The sequence below is a fragment of the Miscanthus floridulus genome, chromosome 3 (genome assembly GCF_019320115.1).
Source record: "Miscanthus floridulus cultivar M001 chromosome 3, ASM1932011v1, whole genome shotgun sequence".
NCBI lineage: Eukaryota > Viridiplantae > Streptophyta > Magnoliopsida > Poales > Poaceae > Miscanthus > Miscanthus floridulus.
In genome coordinates this window covers 8138511-8159078 of record NC_089582.1, presented here as the reverse complement: position 1 = coordinate 8159078, position 20568 = coordinate 8138511, and positions in this window count along the sequence as shown.

The following is a 20568-nucleotide window of genomic DNA, read 5'->3' as shown; positions in this document are numbered from 1 at the left end:
TTCAAAGGAAATTAAAGTCGCTTTGGTTTGATAGCCAACTTTCAACCTCCTGCTTTTAGTTTGAGCCAGATATATATGCTACAAACTGAATTTGAATTATGCAAACGAAAGGGTCATGGAAAGACATATTTACCGTTGAGCCCAATCTAATCCATCCCATATGTGAGTTTTTGACCTAAGTAATGGCATAACTCCTTTGTCCATTAAGAGGAAGGACAAAAAAAAACCGGTTTTCTGCCCTCATGAAACCATGTTAATATTTTAGAAGACGCTCAAAGAATATGTCTACCTCTCAAAAATGGATTTTCATAGGCAGTTCTCTTCCAACAGCCAGACTCAACTACTAAGTAAACCCTAGGTCTTTTAAGTGTCACCCATAATAGCTCCTCTCACAGGTGTTGCCCTCTCTTCATGGTCTCTCTCTCCCACACTCGGCCTCTAAACCTCGACGATGGTGGCTTGGGGGGGGGGGGGGGGGGGGTGCAGCAGCAGTGTCGGTTCTAAGCCTAGGTCCAGCACCGGGCAATGCCTCGGTGTTCTATGACCTCACGCGCCGTGGAGATGAAGATGAGGCCGAGATCCATGGCGGGTGGGAGACGTTTGAGATCCATGTTGGTCGGATCCGCTCGCGTGCCCTAGAAATGAAGATGAGTCCGGGGCCACAACAGATGGGAAGAAGTCGAGATCCATGGGTCCGCGCTAGCTGGATCAGCTCACGATTTTAGGAGATAAAATTAATTAAAGACGAGGGGTCCACTGTGGCTAGGATCCATGGTACGGTGGCCGGATCCATGAGACCATGACGGCGGAAAGGTGGATGCCATGGAGGTGTAGCCGCCCTCCATGTCTAATAGAAAACCTAGGCAATTTGCCTGGCTCCGAAAACCTCGGTTGCGCTACATGCAGCAATGGCAAATTTTACATACCTAACCTAAAATTGCAATACGAGGCATGATGAACAAGCTGCTGCGGCACCTTTAATGGAAACATACATGAATGCATAATACAAGACCCTACGGACAAGCTCATATTGGTTACAACCTGGCCCAACATGCATATATACAAATGCACGACAGCAAAATTACTGACACGGCCGGCCTTGTACTTTGGATTCCTAACGGGCGCATGCATGTTATTAGTAGGCCATGGATCTGCTCATGCCGTACGTGCAGGACGGACGACAACACACGAGATCGATATATGGAGCTGCCAATCCTACGTACGTGCAGGTGCATCATGGTGCATGCCATTTGATTGCAACAGCACCGAACGTACAAAATATTTAACTCGTGCACGTACTCTACGTGTACAAAGTTATACAAACCTACTATGCATGAATGCATATGCATGCTGGCTAGATCCATACATATGCACGTACGTCCATGGTACGGTGCATGCATGGCGTATATAGTTTGTATCATGCAATACTGCTCTTTATTACAACGCTAGCTAGCTCTTTATTACTATTAGCGCACATAATCATCTGTATGTACTTGGTTGTGGATAATTTAGACATTTATAACCAACTCGTATGTTTTGTTTGATTTTTTTATCTCATGTTTTGTTTGAATTGATACACCAGGATATGGCCTCCTTCAATCAAATCGAACCGTGTTATTTTGCATATATACTGATCTACATCTCTTCATTTCAAAATATGTTTTAGTTTAGTTTTATTAAGTCAAACTTTTTTCTAACCAATTTTACGGGAAAAAATACATTAACATAAGTTGGTTATGAGGACGATGATTGAAACATAAATTCGTTAGGAGGACTGAAATCATACTAAATTTAATTTGCTTGCAAAATACTAGATTAATTGCCCATGTTTAATATTATATACAGATAAATGACCTACTTAGCTTAATAATTTACTCTCGCCCCTTCAAGACAACTACTGTTGGATAAACTTTGCAAGTTCGCGCGCGCGCACACACTATATATATATATATATATATATATATATATATATATATATATATATATATATATATATATATATATATATAATATAGCCAGCAAACATAGCTAGGACATGGGCTAGCAGCTGTGTGACCTTGTTCATATGCTGCAAGCACACGTACTGGTACCAGTGCTTGCTTGGCAATATATACTATTCTTATTTATATATAGTACTGTACTTATTATATATGCTCTTACAGCCTCGTGTTGTGTCGCATATATATCGCCTTCTTGCTACTTAATCTACTGCATGCCTCCGGTCAAAAATACTTGTCACATTCGACTCTATATATTACCCGTGCGTGCCTTTGACCAATAATATCTTCTAGCATGCTTTCTTAAAATTCTTAAAATTTTGAGATTCTACGGTATTTTTTTTAGATAATGGAACGAAGTTCCAACCTCTACACTCCAAAGAGATGTATATTTCCAAATAAACTCGATAATTTAGAAGTTATTAGTGTTTGTAGTTTTTTTTTGATTGATCAGATCTTATCTGAAAAGGACGTGTGCTTGTGGCCGGATGGAGAATTATTGTTTTAACCTCATGGCACACCATTAGATTAATGTTTTACCTTTTTTTGAAAGGGTAAAATTTTTATTACTCAAATACAAAATACAGAGATGGAGCAAAACGAGCTCCATTGAAAGTTCTCCAAATTAGTCTGGATATACAATTTCTATAATGTACTAAAAATTCGCAAGAGGAACAACGTACAAGAGCTTACCTTGCAGAAGAAAAACTAAATACTTCCTCAGTCATGTTAACATGACGCACATTATTCACAAAAAAATGTTTTACACTGAAATGCAAAAGGAAAACTAAATGCTTTCTTGGGTCATGATATATAACACGTACGGACATGTCTCTTCCACTTGCTTTCATTTTGTTTCACATTACAGGACCCATGGTAGATGGTAACATTATCTTCGTGTGTCTCCATCCCCCGTTCCTTGATGGCTTGATATTTCTTTATTTTCTCCATTTCTCTCACTCTACGTCCGGAGCGATTTGTTCGTGGTCGTGATCATGGATACACCTCCATGCAATTTTCTCACTTCGGTTTTCCTTTCATTTTTTTCTTTCTCCTCTCTATCCTTTGCATTTTAGCTTCTATATACTATGAATATTTTTTAGGTCGAGAAATTTGTCCAGAGCAAATTACGTAGAATAATTGTGCTGGATAAGTTGTATTTAGTTTTTTCAAAAGATGTTGAGCAACAAAAACATATGTGTATAAGTTACTCGTAAAATAGTTATGTAAAGTTCTGCTATAAAAGTTATGTTGAGAAATTGTTATGAATAAATTTATCCACTGAGAATAAAAGTCGCTTTCAAAAGTTACATAAGGAAACTTTCATGATAAGTTATCTATAAACTAATATAAAGTATATTGAAAATGTTATGATTAGAAGTTGTGGTAATAAATTATGTCCTGCAAAACATTATGCATGAAAGTTGTGAGTATAACTTTGGTTTGTAATTTTTCAAAGAATAAAAAGTTGTGATTTTTTTTAAAGTCACATAATTATCTTATCTTTTCTCTGGATTCTAGTATAGTAAACGTTCGCTGATTAGCTAGGATCATACAGCTAGCAAAATTGAAGTAAAACTATCAACATTTGTAGTGCCCTAATGGGTTACAATATCATTGCCAAACTAAAAGAAACTACAATGCACATTGCTACTTCAGTGGACTCTTCCTTTCTTATATTATTACTACTACTAGTTAGTAAGAGTAACTAGCGCTCGGACGTTCGGAGATGGATGTACGCGTCTGGATGCCTAGGCCTACTACACGCACAGGCAAGGGACCACCCGCGCCTCTCCCCCCATGCTTCCTGCTTACCACACCCCTCCCATCCCCGCCACTCCAAGTGCTTCCCTGCTATGCCGCTCCCCTCCACGCCTACTGCGCCTGCGTTGCTCCCCTGCTTTCCACGAGCAAGCAGGGACAACCTGTGCCCCTGCCGCCATCTCCCTCCATTCCCCCGCCCACTGTTGAGCAGCTGAAAGTCCTAGTTTGATTTTGGATAATTGATGAAATCTTAGATTAACCTTTGATCTAAGTGTGTGAATTAGGTAAGGTGGTCCAATCCAAGTGGTGAAGCTAGATGTTGGTCATGGTGAAGGTGATGGCCACAAAAGAGATGATCAAGTGCTTCACATTTCGAAAAGAAGAAAGAGAAAAACAAATATGGGCTCAAGGCAAAGGTATAATGATAGGAACCATTTTTGTTTGGCACTCAAGACACCATAGAGGGTGTGAGTGTATTTAGGATCGATAGCCGTACTATTAAGAGGGGAAATCTTTGGCTAAACAGTTTATCGAGTGCCAATAGGTGACATGATTCATGCATATGCATTTTGGAACCTAGTGTGCTAACCTTGACCCTTGTAAAATGTTATAAAAAATGCTAACACATGTGCACACAAGTTCTACACTTTGTGGTTAGCAATTGGGAAGCAAGGGTGAAGCGGTTGAGGAGTTAGAAAAAGAAAACGAGGCCAAGGTGCGTGACCGGACGCTAGCGCTGGGGTGACCGGACTCGCCCTAGGGCGCGTCTAGTCAATGTTGAGCACGATCGAGAAGGCCAAGTCCTGACCGGACTCAGAAGCGAAGAAGTGACTGGACGTGCAGGGCCTGTGTCTGGTCGGTAGTAACGTATGACGACGTCAACAGTGTTTGCACAAAGAGAGGAGTAGTGCAAGGACCGGACACCGGGCACGTCAGGTCACCTCTGATCGGATGCGCCCGGTCAACAAAAATCCTCTTTGGAGCCTTACTGGACTCGACCTGACGCCACGTGTTGGTGCGTCTGGTCATATTGAGTGTGTGTCCGGTCATCACTTAATGCATGAGCGATCAGAAACTTGACCATTGAGATCCAATGGCTGAGGTTTAAAGGTGGACATGTGGCGGCCATCGGTGCAGGCCGGACTCAGGGGTGACCTGGACGCTGGGGTGCGTCCGATAAGCCCGACTAGTCCCCAACAACTCTTTGAGTCTTGGGGCTCTATAAATAGAAAGGTACCTAGCTTGGGGCTTACTCGCTTGACTCTTTGACATTCCTAACATCCTTAGTGAGCCTAAGCAAACACCTTCTAGTCATCTCCATCATTGATTCATCATCATAGTGAGATTGGGAGTGATATCTAGTGCATTTGCTTGAGTGACTACATCTAGTGGCACTTGGGGATCATTGTGGCTGTGGATTTCTTGTTTCTCTTGGTGGTTGCTGCCACCTAGATGGCTTGGAGCAGTGGAGGAGGTCTGGCACATGTTGATGATTGTTAGTGGCCAGTTCTGGTGATCTTGTGAGGGTTATTGCACCTTCCCTAGCGAAGAGACACATGGTAGCTCCGATAAATTGCTCGTGTCTTTGAGTTACCTCACTTATAGGTAAGGTTCTTATGGCAGTCTCTTGTGGTGGGCTAGGTGTGTGATACCTATTAGCCATCCGAACCACCAATTGTTGGTTCGACATAACGGGGACTAGCAGTGCCTGATAAGCACGTGAACCTCGGAAGAAAAATTGGTTGTCTCTTGCCCTTTGGTATTCTCCCGGTGATTGAATTGGTATTTATCTTGTGATTGGTTCACTCCTCTACGCGGCGAATATAATCATCTTACTCACTCATTTACATTCCCACAAACTAGTTGTGACAAGCTCTTTAGTGTAACTAGAATTAAGAGCTTGCTTGTAGTTTAAGTTCATCTAGTGGAGCTCTTTAGTGTAGCAAGATTGAGAGCTCTTAGTGAGTAGCAACATAGCTTCTTGTGTTCCTAGTGATCATAGTAACTAGAATTGTTGGATAGGTGGCTTGCAACCCTTGTAGAGCTAGAGCAAGTTTGCATTTCGCTATTTGTCATACTAATCAAATTGCTCTAGTGATCTTATAGATTTTTTAATTGGCTATTCAACCCCTCTAGCCATATTAGGACCTTTCAAGTGGTATCGAAGTCATGGTCACCGTTTGATTGAAGGCTTAATAGCCTCGGTGTCGAATTATGGCTTCAAGTTGTGTTCAACCATGTAGGAGGGCCAACCACCATTCTTTGATAGCATATGCTATGATTATTGGAAGAGAAAGATGAAGATGTATCTTGGTTCAATCAATGACCAAGTGTGGGATATGACCGAGAGTGACTATGTGATTCTTGATCCAAACAATCTCACCAACATCGACAAGGCCAACAAGCAATGCAATACAGTGACTCTCAACACCATCTATAATGCCATTGATTCTAAGGTGTTTGAGCAAATTAAGAATTGTGAGAAAGCTAGTGAAGTGTGAAAGAGATTGGAGGAGACCTATGAGGGCACACCGGGTTGTGAAGAGTGCCAAGCTATACATCCTCAACGACAAGTTGATAAGCTTCAAGATGAAGGATGATGAGAGCATTCTAGAGATGTTCCATAGATTGCAAGTAATTGTCAATGACTTGAAGGCTTTAGGAGAGAAGATCAATGATGATGATGTCTCTCATTGGTTCTTGATGTGCTTATCCTCCTAGATTTGAGACATTGAGATTGATCATCATTAGAGGAGGATTGAAAGAACTCACCCCTAACCAAGTACTAGGTGATATCATGACATAAGAGACATACCATGTGAAAAGGGAGGGGGTTGACAAGGATGACAAGAAGATAGATGAAGGCAAGAAGAAGAAGAAGAGTGTGGCATTCAAGGCTAGCTCATCATCCAAGAACAAGGGCAAGTCCAAGAAAGAAGAATCAAATGATGATGAAGATGCTAGTGACATTGATGATGAAACCATGGCTCTCTTTGTGTGCAAGTTTAGAAGATTCATGAAGAAGAAGGGCTATGGTGCAAGAAAGAGAAGAGACAACAACAAGAGCAAAGAATATGTGAGGAGATGCTACAATTGCAAGAGCCCCAATCATGTTGTAGCGGATTGTCCCTACAATAGTGATAATGATGAGGATGAGAAGAAGAAGCACAAGAAGGACAAGAAAGAAAAGAAGGAGAAGAATGAGAAGAAGTTGACCTTTCAAAAGAAGAAGGGTGAAGGCTATGTGGTCACTTGGGATACTGATGGCTCTAGTGATGATGGCAAGAAATCTATCAAGAAAGCACTAGCAAGCATCGCCATCAACAACAAGCCTTCCATCTTCGACACTCCATCGACATGCCTCATGGCAAAACCTACCAAGGTAAAATATGATGTGAGTAATGATGATTGTGAAAGTGATGATTGTAGGAGTGATGATGAGGAGGAGTACACCAAGGAGGAGCTCAGTGGACATGTGTGAGCAAGTACACACTTGCTTTGAGATAAAAAGAAAGGAGTGCAAAGAATTGCGTAAAAAGATCAAATCTCTTGAGCAATCCTTTGATGAGCTCAATGCCTCTCATGAGAGTCTAAGGGAAGGCCATGAGATGCTTGGCAAAGCTCACTCTAAGCTTGAAAAGGCTCACTCTTCTCTCCTCAAGCAAGTCAAGGAGGAAGAAGCCAAGAAAGAGCAAGTGATTATGTCATGTGATGTGGGACTAACATTTGATATTATAGATGAATCTTTTTATAAGCCCTATTGTTGTTGCTCCCTACTAACCCTTCTTATAGCACTACTACTTCCACTTCACCTTTGAGTGATGGTTTCACTTGTGATGCCTCACTAATGGTAGAAAATAAGACCCTCAAGAAGGAGGTGAATGAGCTCACTCGTGCCTTAGGCAATGCCTATGGTGGAGATACCCACTTGCTAAAGTGCTTGGGTAGCCAAACAGTTTTCTCTCAATAAAGAGGGATTAGGCTATACCCCCAAGAAAGGCAAGGCGGCCTTTGTCACTCCCTAAAGCTAGCTTTATGAAGGGCAATGATCGATTTTGCAATAGATGCAAGCAAGTTGGGCATATAGAGCAACATTGCAAGATTAACAAGAACAAGCAACCTAATGTATCCTCAATTAAATTTGATTCTTGTTATATGCTTGTCAAGGGTGGCAATGGTGTGAAGGCTAAGTTCATTGGTACACCAATTGTGGGCCCAATGAAGAAGGCCATTTGGGTACCAAAGACCTTGGTAACTAACCTTCAAGGATCCAAGAAAATTAGGGTACCTAAAAAGAATTGATCTTCTTTTGTAGGTCAATTATAAAGCCAGAGGAAGGCATTGGGTGCTTGATAGTGGGTGCACACAACACATGACCGGTGATTCAAGAATGTTCAATTCAATCAATGAGAATAAGAGCAATGGGATTGATAGCATCACATTTGGTGACAATGGCAAAGGCAAGGTCAAAGGTCTTGGTAAGATTGCAATATCCAATGACTTGAGCATTTCTAATATGCTACTAGTAGAGAGCTTGAACTTCAACTTATTGTTGGTAGCTCAACTTTGTGATCTTGGTTTCAAGTGCATATTTGGTGTGGATGATGTAGAGATTATAAGTGTAGATGGCTCTAACTTGATATTTAAAGGATTTAGATATGATAATCTATACTTGGTTGATTTCAATGCTAGAGAAGCTCAATTGTGAACATGTTTGCTTACTAAATCTAGCATGGATTGGTTATGGCATAGGAGGCTTGGTCATGTTGGAATGAAACAATTGAACAAGTTGATTAAGCATGATCTAGTTAGAGGCTTGAAAGATGTCACATTTGAGAAGGATAAACTTTGTAGTGCATGTCAAGCCGGACAACAAGTTGGCAACACACATCCTAAAAAGAGCATGATGAGTACATCTAAGGCATTTGAGTTGTTGCATATAGATTTGTTTGGACCAACCACTTACACTAGCATTGGTGGAAACAAATATGAATTTATGATTGTGGATGATTTTACTAGATATACATGGGTGTTCTTTCTTGTTGACAAGAGTGATGTGTTTGCAACCTTCAAAACATTCATCAAGAGAATTCATAATGAGTTTAAAACAACCATCAAGAAAGTGAGAAGTGACAATAGAAGTGAGTTCAAGAATACAATAATTGATGAGCTTTGTGATGAGTTTGGGATTAGGCATCAATTCTTGACTAAGTACACTCCTTAATCAAATGGCCTAGTTGAGAAGAAGAATAGAACTTTGATTGATATGGCAAAATCAATGTTGAGTGAGTACAATATGAATCATTCATTTTGGGCCGAAGCAATCAACAAGGCTTGCTACTATAGCAACCACCTCTATTGTCATCCCATAATGGAAAAGACACCATATGAGCTCTTGAATAGAAAGAAGCCCAATATTATATACTTTTGGGTTTTTTGTTGCAAATGCTACATATTGAAAAAAGGCACAAGATTAAGCAAGTTTGAGAAGAAATGTGATGAAGGTTTCTTGCTTGGTTACTCCACTACTAGCAAGGCTTATAGAGTTTGGAATTTGGCTAGTGGTACTCTTGAGGAAGTTCATGATGTGGAATTTGATGAAACCAATGGTTTCTAAGAGGAAGATGAGAATCTAGATTATATGAGAGGCACTCAATTGGTCAATGCAATGAAGAATATGGATATTGGTGATATAAGGCCTAGAGAGGTGATTGAAGTTGAAGATGACAATGATCAAGGGCTCTCTAACTCAAATGTGCAAGTTGATACAAGTCAAGCTAGTTCATCATCTCAAGTGCAAAATCAACAAGTGGCTAGTTCATCATCTCAAGTGCAAAATCAACAAGTGGCTAGTTCATCATCTCAACCAAATGATCAATCAAATGCTAGCAATCAAGTGCAAGTGCTCCAACCAACCAATGTTGCAAGAGATCATCCATTGGACTCTATCATTGGTGATATCTCTAGAGGTGTACAAACAAGATCAAGATTGGTATCATTTTGTGAACACTTCTCATTTATGTCTTCCATTGAACCTAAGAAGATAGATGAAGCTTTGTTGGATGTTGATTGGGTAAATGCTATGCATGAAGAGCTAAACAACTTCACAAGAAAGTATGGGAGTTAGTTGAGAGGCCTAAGGACCATAATGTGATTGGAACAAAGTGGGTCTTTTAGAACAAGCAAGATCAAGATGAGATAGTTGTAAGGAACAAATCAAGATTAGTTGCTCAAGGTTACACTCAAGTTAAAGGTTTTGACTTTGGAGAAACATATGCCCCGATTACAAGATTGGAAGCAATTAGGATCTTGTTAGCCTATGCTTGTGACCATAACATCAAATTGTACCAAATGAATGTGAAGAGTGCATTTCTCAATGGGTATATAAATGAGCTTGTGTATGTTGAGCAACCTTCTGGTTTTGAAGATGAGAAGAAGCCCAACCATGTTTACAAGCTAAGAAAGGCATTGTATGGTTTGATGTAAGCACCTAGAGCATGGTATGAGAGATTAAAAGATTTCTTGCTCTCTAAAGGGTTCATGATGGGAAAGGTTGACACCACTCTCTTCACCAAGAAGCTAGGCAATGACTTGTTTATGTTGCAAATCTATATTGATGATATCATATTTGGATCAACCAATCAAGATTTTTGTGAGGAGTTTGGAAAGATGATGGCAAGTGAGTTTGAGATGTCCATGGTTGGAGAGCTTAGTTACTTCCTTGATCTTTAAATCAAGCAAATGAAGAATAACACTTTTGTAAGTCAAGGCAAGTACATCAAAGACATGTTCAAGAAGTTTGGCATGGATGAAAGCGAAGCTATTAGTACACCAATGGGGACAAATAGAAGCTTGGATAGTAATGCTAGTGGCAATATGGTGGATCAAAAGATGTATCGGTCTATGATTGGAAGCCTACTCTATGTGACCACATCAAGGCTAGATGTGATGTTTAGTGTATGCATGTGTGCAAAATTTCAAGTCTCACTAAGAGAAAGTCATTTGAAAGCAACAAAGAGAATATTGAGGTACTTGAAGCATACATAAAATGTTGGATTATGGTATCCCAAAGGAGCAAGATTTGAGTTGATTGGATATTCGGACTCTGATTATGCGGGATGCAAAGTTGAGAGGAAGATCACATCGGACACATGTCAACTATTGGGAAGATCACTTGTGTCTTGGTCATCAAAGAAGCAAAATAGTGTAGCACTTTCAACCACCGAAGCGGAGTACATTTCGGCCGGTAGTTGTTGTGCTCAATTAATTTGGATGAAGGCTACTTTGAGTGATTTTGGAATCAAGTTCCAACAAGTGCTATTGCTATGTGACAATGAGAGTGTCGTGAAGCTCACCAATAATCTGGTTCAACATTAAAGAACAAAGCATATAGATGTCCGCCATCATTTCATAAGAGATTACCAACAAAAAGGGGGCATATGCATTGAGGGTGTGGGCACCGAAGATCAACTTACCGATATCTTCACCAAGCCACTGGATGAGAAGAGGTTTTGCAAGCAAAGGAATGAATTGAACATACTTGACTTCTCTAATATGTGTTGATGCACCCCATATATGACATGCCTCTCCTTCGAGCAAAAACAAGGTAAAGTTGTTTGACATGTCATTCATCTATTGCTAAGGACTTGTTTAGTGCATCTAGTCATTCCTCTCATGTTTTAGGCTAATTCATGAAAATCAAATGAATTTGATGCTTGTATGGTACCACTATTGGTTGTATGCTTGAAATGATCGTGGTAACATATGACATGTTTGTGGGCTTGTGAACCTAGTGTTTGATGTAGAAAATGAGCTATAAGTGTTTAACTCAATATGGTGCATGATAACCCTCATTGGGAGGTGTGAAGAAGCTTGCCCTTGGATCAAAATGAGTTAAATATCTTTTGCAAGTGGTCTAGATTGAACCAAATTGGGAAAATGATCCTCACTTCACATGATTTCACACAACTTATCTAAAATTTGAGCTCACCTTTTGTGGTCATTGATGCCAAAGGGAGAGAAGTAATTCCCAAAGATAGGCAAAAGGGGGAGAGAGACCAAAGATAGTAAGATAGGTGAAAAGAAGGGGATAAATTAAAATTTGAAGCACACAAGTAGGGGGAGCAAACTTGTAAACTTGTTTGTTGCATTTTAATGTGCATCACATATGATTGCTTGCATAGTACAAGTTTTTAAATTCTATATCCATGCTTGTGTGGTGGATGCTAAATGTAGGATTGATTGATGAAATGAAAAACTAGCATTGTCGACATAGAATTTCATCCCATGCCGAGGACACACGAGCAAGCTAGAAGGGTCCGCTCGATGGAGCTGGAGATCCGCCTAGCTTCAGCGCAAGGGTGGTCGATCCTATGCACTCCTCCTGAGACGTGCCTAGTCAATTTGACCCTACAATTGATAAGGAGAGAAAGCTTATCAGTAATTAAGAGCAGAAATGCCGATGTTGCTAGACAGTCCTGAATGTGCGGCTCTGAGAGCCGATATGAAAGGAGATCGACTAAATAGCCGATTCCAGCATATTCGTAAGAATAAATCAGGTTAAAGCTCATAGGGTTGTGTAAGAAGAATCGGTTATCATTATGAATATCATTGTTTAAACAAATACTGGTCACTGGCAAAAAGATATCAACAGTAATTAGTTCATGCTAAGCCAATGACTATAAGTAACCGAACCCCTTTTTATAAAAGAAACTAATTCAGTCATCATTCAACCATTTAATAGAGATAAATCTAATAAATATATTAGATCTCATCTATCGTTGTGACCAGTGGGACATGAGGACAGAATCATGCAGGCCGTAGAAACAACAATAGACTCGACGACCCTAACTTATTACTAATATTAGTGGGGCATGAGGCAGAATCATGCAGGCCATAATACAATAATAAGATCATGGGGCTAACACATCTTTTAACCTATCACTACTTTAATGATCTCGTGATGCGAACCAGTTCATGAAAGCGCTCGATATCGGCTAAAACATCCGATTCAGGCATAACGCACAGTTAAGCTCATTCCCTCTTAGGAATAGATCTACCAAATAACGATCCTCACTCCATGGTGCTAACAGTGGGGTTTGAGGCAGAATCACACAGGCCATGATAACGAGCCATGGAATAGTTTTTCCTAGCCAATAGATCTACTCAAGATCAAACACGCCTTGACCGCACGCTATGCTCGATCAAGATGGACATAAAATAGCCGATAAAACATAACTCATCGTTTAAAGTGTAGATTAAATCGGTTTAGATTAACAAACGATGGGTTAACAAAGATGTAAGGCCGATCTAGATCAACCCTAATTGGGTGAAGTGATATTGCTATAATTAAATAAACAATGGAAGTAATAAGCAATATCGGTAACTTAATGAATCTATCTGAAGGAAAGCCACCCTTAGATAGAGCCGATAACTTGACCTTAATCTAGTTCGAGCAGTGGAGGTCGATCGGATCGATGCAGCCGTACTTGAACTAGACAAGAGTCGATAACTAACTCATACCAGAGTCGCAGTGGAGGTCGACCGAATCGATGCGGCCGTACGAACAGAGGTATAAGCTATGACGGTACTTACAGACAAGCAGTGGAGGTCGACCGGATCGATGCAGCCATACTTACTGAAGAACTCACCGAGATCTACTCTACTCCTACTCCTAAGGGGTGGCTAGAGCCAAAAAAGTAAATAACTTGTATTTGATTGATTGTGTGTCCTTTACAATAGCTGGGCTTTGATATTTATACTCGGGACCATGCGTATGACTCCAGTCTAAGCACTGACTCATCATAATTTTTGACCCTAGAAAAAGCATTCCTAATTTTAAGATAACTTGGACTCTAATCTTTCCCCTTTTGTAGAGTCCATCATGTTTCGTCCTGGCGTCCGATCAGTAGCCTTTGTTATTATCTGCCGGTGCGGCCTGAAGAAAGCCGATTCTAGTGCTACATTCGAATCAGCTGATATTGATCCACACGCAATTGATTCCCCGCTGACATGATCTTGGGAGCTTTCGAGTCCCTGTGACTCTTCTTCCAAATTTTGGTGTAAACACATGCCTCCTAATTTTGGGATAAAAGTAATTTTATTCCAAAATTATCATGTCAGTGCCCTCGATAGGTCCATGGTCATGGGTAAAGAATCTTGATCTAGGGTCTATTGTTTGTCATCGTCTATGTCTACTCATGAGCCCATGCTTCAAAACTTTCACGAGAGCATCATTGCTTCACGGGCATTTGGACTCATCTTTCTGGGCCGGCTATAAAATGCCTATCTGACCCTGGTAGGAGCAACTCAACAATTCAGTCATGTTTCTCTTCTATTTGCCTCCTTGAATGCTCCTGACTCCGCTGGACCCTCCATGGTCTATCTTTTTCTATGAAGATCTCAAGCGGTTAGAAGAATTCTTATGCATAGGGTGATTGTGTCGCTCATTCTAGCGCCTTGTTGAGCAAGAAGACCAGCCATTGTGGCTAGAAGAATTCTTGTGATATCACCTGAGTCTTCTCTCCATGCTCGCAAAGCTGTTCTAGTGTTTGCGAGGGCCAAAATGTGTGGACACCTTCCCCTTATTTGCTCCTCCAAACATGCACTGGGAAAGCCACATGCTTCTTTCCCATAGTTCCTCAATTTACCAAGAAATCTGCTGATCATATGTTAGGCGGGCGATCTTTCCTTTTCTCTATCACAATTTTATCGACGGGCCGATGTGACTCGGTTCACGATAAGTTTTGGCCTTGTGGGGATCCAGACTCCCTTCAATCCAAAGAAGCCCTGGTGGGTTAACCACTGGTCAATGTAAATTCTTTGTATCTGTCCCATGATATTTTGTAATTTGGGGAAGCAATAAGTTCGAGTCCGTTATCTCCTTGTTATCCGTCCCCTGAATTTCTAGAGTGTTGATCCGTTTCCATTTCTGATTTTAATTTCACACCCTCGGCGACATCTACCTTCTCGCTTACCCGGGCTATATATACGGGCCACAGCTGCGGATCAAAAAACAACCCGCTTCATCTCAAACCTTCTTCATCTTCAGTATAGTTCCTACCTTTCTGTAGGTTTGAGGTCATGGAGAACAACAAGAGGTCTGCTGAAGAAGCCCTCAACAGATCTACATCATCGTGCCAACACCTTTGTCGCTAAGAGGATGCAACTTGGGGTACTCCCATCGCTTCGGATCAGAGCGCCGACTCTGCCTAGCCTTTAGGGTCAACTTTGGCACCAATTCACCGCCAGCTTCCTCATCACTCGAGGAGGCAGATCAACAATGATGATCTGCTAGCCTCCATCGATCGGACCGACCAGCTCAGACTAACTGCCTCTCCCTAGCAGAATCGGCTTTGGCCATGATTGAAGGCCGATCACCCCCCGAGGTTGGCCTAGTGGGAGAAAGGTTGGCAAGGGCTGAAGCTAGAATCATGGGTGAGATGTCTGCCATAATTTCTCTATTTTCTTCTTAATTTTGCCCTCAAGATTTCTGATCACTCTTTCCTTGAATCTTTTAGATCTAAAGGCTCAGTTGGAGAGTCTTCGATCAACTGCGGATCACGCGGCAGGATTTGTCAATGTCAGGGGCGCCGTTCCAATGGTTCATTTGCATGACATCCCAAATCATGTTAGGGAGGTCGCCCTTCATGGCATTCGTCATGGTGCCACCATGGTGCTGGCTGCTGCACAAGCCTGTTCTGGTCACAATCTTTGGCTTCTTTCCCATGGTTTCTCAGACACAGCGTACCCTAGGGAGCATGAGCGCTTGGTTGAGGACTTCATGAGCGCTGCCAACTCTATAGCCTTCAACACCCTGGCCGATGATATAGTAGGCAAAGTGTTTTCCGGCCCGTAGCTTGTAATAGGTGACGTTTAGCAAACAACTTCTTTATCTTGAGTGATTTTCCTTTGTTTCGTGCTTCATACACATCACTTCGTCCTGTGTTTGCTTTGCTTCTATAGGTGATACACATCATACCGGCTTTTACTCCTTTGGGTTTATTTTTGCACTGGAGGCGATACCTTTCCAGTATCGGCTATTAAAGCTATCGACTAACAAATCGCTTATTAAGTATTGATCCAAACGCTAGGATAATATTTATTTAAATATTTCCCGTTGATTGCTCAGCCAAATTCTTCCTCTCCTTTTAGTGTTTCAAGAATATAAGCATTACCAGGCGCACAACGTTTGATCCGATAAGGTCCTTCCCAGTTAGGTGACCATTTGCTGAATTTACTGTCATTTGACCTGATTAGCAATTTTACTTTCCAGACCAAGTCTCCTTCATAGAATTGCTTAATCTTGACCTTTTTATTGTAATATTTCACAACCCTCAGTTTATTGGCTTCGATATTTTCAAGAGCACGCTGCCGAAGGAAACTCAAGTCTTCCAAATTGTCTATCATAAAATTCTTGTAGACTTCGGCTGACAAATCATTCTACAGTGTAACACGCCTCGATCCAGTCCTAACTTCCCAAGGAAGAACTGCATTGTGGCCATACACAAGTTCATAAGGTGATGTTTTAATTGATCCATGGTAGGCCATCCTATATGCCCACAGCGCCTCATTTAGCATCGAATGCCACTTCCTTGGCTATCCCTCGATCTTTTTCTTGATCAGCTTAATCATAATCTGGTTGGACGCCTCTGCGTGGCCATTAGCCTAGGCATAGTAAGGAGAGGAATTCAGTAGCTTGATCCCCATACTGACAGCAAAATCCCCAAACTCTTCTGATGTGAACATTGTTCCTTAATCTGTAGTTATAGTTTGAGGAATCCCAAAACGATACACAATGTGTTCTCTGACAAAATCAATTATGTTCTTTGAGGTTACCATCTTCAAAGGAATTGCCTCAACCCATTTAGTGAAGTAATATGTTGCTACCAATATGAACTTATGTCCTTTGCTTGAAGGCAGAAAAATCTAGCCAATTAAATTAATTCCCCAGCCTCGAAATGGCCATGGCTTGATTATTGGATTCATGGCCAAGGCAGGCGATCTCTAGACATTACCAAAACGTTGACAGTCCTGGCACCCCTTGTAATATTAAAAACAATCTTCCAACATCGTTGACTAGAAATATCTAGCTCTACGGATAATCCATTTCATCTTATAAGCCGATTGATGAGATCCACATATCCCTTCATGCACCCTCACCCATCAACACCTTAGCTTCTTCCTAGTTTAAGCATTTGAGCAACACCCCATCAACTATTTTATAATATAACTGATCATCTAACAAAACATACTTAGCCAATTTATACCTTAGCTTTCTGGTAACTTTCTGAGATGGATCTCTATGGTAATCGGCTATTTTGACTCTCCAATCATCACTTGAGGTTTCACTACTCAGGACTTCTTGAAACACTCGATATCTTGATGCACATTAAGCTAGACGGTTAGCTTCTTGGTTTTGTGCTCTCGAAATATGTTGGAAAGAGATATGAATAAACTCCTTGAGTAACTTTTGACACTCATCATAGTATCCTTTCAAAGTCTCTTCTTTGCACTCATATAGGCCGATCAACTGATTAATGATTAACTGCGAATCTCCAAACACTTCAATTGCTTCGGCCTTTACTTCATGAAGAAGTTGAAGTCCCTTGAGAATAGCTTCATACTCCGCTTGATTGTTAGTAATCATTGGCTCAGTTAGAAGAGCAAATTCAAAACTTGCCCCCCAAGGCGAAATAATAACAATACCAATGCCATCACCCTGCTTGCATGATGACCCATCAAAGAATAACATCCAAGGTATCGGTTCTACATAACCAATGCTTGGCTTATGATGCTGGGTGACAAAATCGGCCATTACTTGTCCTTTGACTGCTTTAGCTGATTCGTACTTCAAGTCAAATTCCAATAATGCAAGAATCCACTTTCCCACTCTTCCATTCAGTATTGGCATTGATAACATGCGCTTAACCACATCAGCCTTAGAAACAACTGTACACTTGGCCGATAATAAGTAGTGTCACAATTTAGTGTAAGAGAAATATAAGCACAAGCATAACTTTTTGGTGGGAGAATATCTCATCTCTGGATCCAGTAGTCTTCTACTCAGATAGAAAACAACTCTCTCTTTTCCTTCAAATTCTTGCATTAAGGCCAATCCAATTGTCTTGTCATCAGCTGATATGTACAACTTAAACGGCTTACCTTACTGAGGAGGGACCAACATAGGTGGATACTTCATATATTCTTTTATCTCTTCAAACGCCCTTTGTTGCATGTCACCCCACTTGAATTCTTGATCATTTTTTAGCTTCAACAAGGGAGAAAATGGCAGGATCCTTTCTAACAAATTTGAAATAAATCTTCTGATGAAATTAATCTTACCAAGTAGAGATTGCAACTCTGTTTTGGTAGTCGGGGGAACTGCCTCATCAATTGCTTTCACGCTTTTCTAACCAACTTCGATTCCTCTCTGGTGGACCATGAATCCTAAGAATTGTCCAGCTGATACTCCAAAAGCACACTTATTAGGATTCATCTTTAAACCATGCTTGCTTGTGCATTCTAGAGTCTCACGCAAGTCAGCCAGGTGCTCTTTGTACCCTTTGGATTTTATTATCACATCATCGATGTAGATTTCAATAATTCTACCGATTAACTTATGGAAAATGTAATTCATCGTCCTTTGATAAGTTGCACCAGCATTCTTCAGACCAAAAGTCATCACAACCCACTCGAACAGACCGATTGCGCTGGGGCACCTGAAAGCGGTCTTTGCTATGTCTTCCTCAGCCATGAAAATTTGGTTGTATCCTACATTACCATCCATGAAGCTAATAACCTTGTGCCCGGCTGCTGTATCTACTAACATATCAGCTATTGGCATCGGATAACCATCCATGGGTGTGGCTTTTGTTCAGATCCCTGAAATTGATGTAAACTCTCAATTTTCCATTCTTCTTATATACAGGGACAACATTTGATATCCACTCTACATATCGGCACGGTCGGATAAATTTTGCTTCTAGTAACCTTTCAGTCTCCTTTTTGATATCATCGAGCATGTTCGGGTAAAATCTTCTTGGAGCTTGTTTAAACGGCCAATATCTAGGTTTGATTGGCAACCGATGTTCAATAATTGACCGGTCTAAACTAGGCATCTCATAGTATTCCTAAGCAAAGCAGTCTTTAAATTCCTTTAATAAATCAATTAATTCCATGTTTATACTCCGAATCCAACTTAGCACTTATGTACGTCGACCTAGGTCTATCTCCAGGACCAATATCTACTTCTTCCAATTCATCAGTCGACGTGAAGCCATGTCCTAGTTTGCCATCTATACCATCTTTTGGATTATCCATTAATACAAGTTTTCAAAGCCGACTGCTTGGATCGACTAGTTGGCTTTCACTAATGACTCTGAATTCTGATGGCAACAGGAAAGCCATCTGGATATTAGCTGATGGTTGCTTTCTATCGGCTGTTTGCTTGGTACGCCATACTTGAGGTTTACCGGATGCCTGAGCCTATTCCATCTCTTTGTTACTTAGGCGTTGCACCCTTCTCTTCTGGCTTCTTGTTAAACCTCCTGGACACCATTGGCCTTCCTTACCAAACATATTTTCTTTCGTTGCCTTCCTCTTCATAATCAGCTAGTCTTGGTCAACAACTCGCTTTCCAAGCCGATCATGAATACTTTTATTTTTTAGGCACCGATCCATGTTATTATGATGATTTGCATCTTAAGCATGGATAGACCAGCGATTGGTTTGAGACTGCCTAAACTCCCAATATTGATTGCTGTATTCTGGACAGTCATGTCTGGTAGACAACTTCAAACCTCCATTCTAGCAATGTCTGAAGAAAGAACAATTCTAATGTAATTCGGCTTGTTTCCTTTCATACCTCTCTTCTTTAGTTAATGCTGGTATGCTTGATCCTTTAACCAACGCTGATAATCCTTTTCCTTCTGCCGCTGCCACTTATTCAATAGAATCCAAGATATAACTTGCTGCTTTATCATCCCTGCTTTTACTTCTGCCCGCTGCCACTCGTATTGGCTCTTTTGCTCGGCACGACGTCTTCTAATCTCTCTATACTCGTCAGCCAATATTTGCATCTTGGGATCGACTATTCTAGCTTCTTTTGATTTGGTTGATGTTAGGACCTTAGTCTTTCCTTTGAGTAGCCCAGCATCGTCCATGTTTTGATCTCCTAGGAAAGGATTATCATCAACTTTCATTTTTTGAGGCGTATCAAATTTGAGCCTCCCTTGCTGAATAGCCCTCTGTATATGCTGCCAGAAAATTCTACATTCGTTGGTGGAATGAGAAGTAGCATTATGGAACTTGCAGAACTTCTTATTCTTCAACTGATCAGGGGGCAACATGATATGACCATCGGGCAACTTGATCTATCCCTTCTCAAGCAAGAAATCAAAGAGCTTATCTTATTTGGTGACATCAAAGTCATAGCTCTCCTTGACTCCTCTTCCCCAAGGATTTGGCACCATTACTATCTTCTTGCCTCAATTCCATTCAGCCACAGCAACCTCTTCTTCTTCATCTTTATTGCCGTCATCGACTGAGTATGGATCATAAGCTTCAGCTACTATGGTACTTTTCTGAAATCAGGGTATCTCTGCGCATACTCTGGAATTAGGCTATTGAGCGATGCCACTCGTTGAGCCAATTGTCCCAAGTTGTCAAATTCTTATCCCAACAGCTTTTCTTTCCACATTGGCAGCATTCCTTGAACAACTAAAGCACCTAGTTGATCATCAGCCAAGTTTAAGGAGAAGCACAAGTTCCTGGTTTCTTGGAACTTTTGAAGAAATTTAGTGCCCGA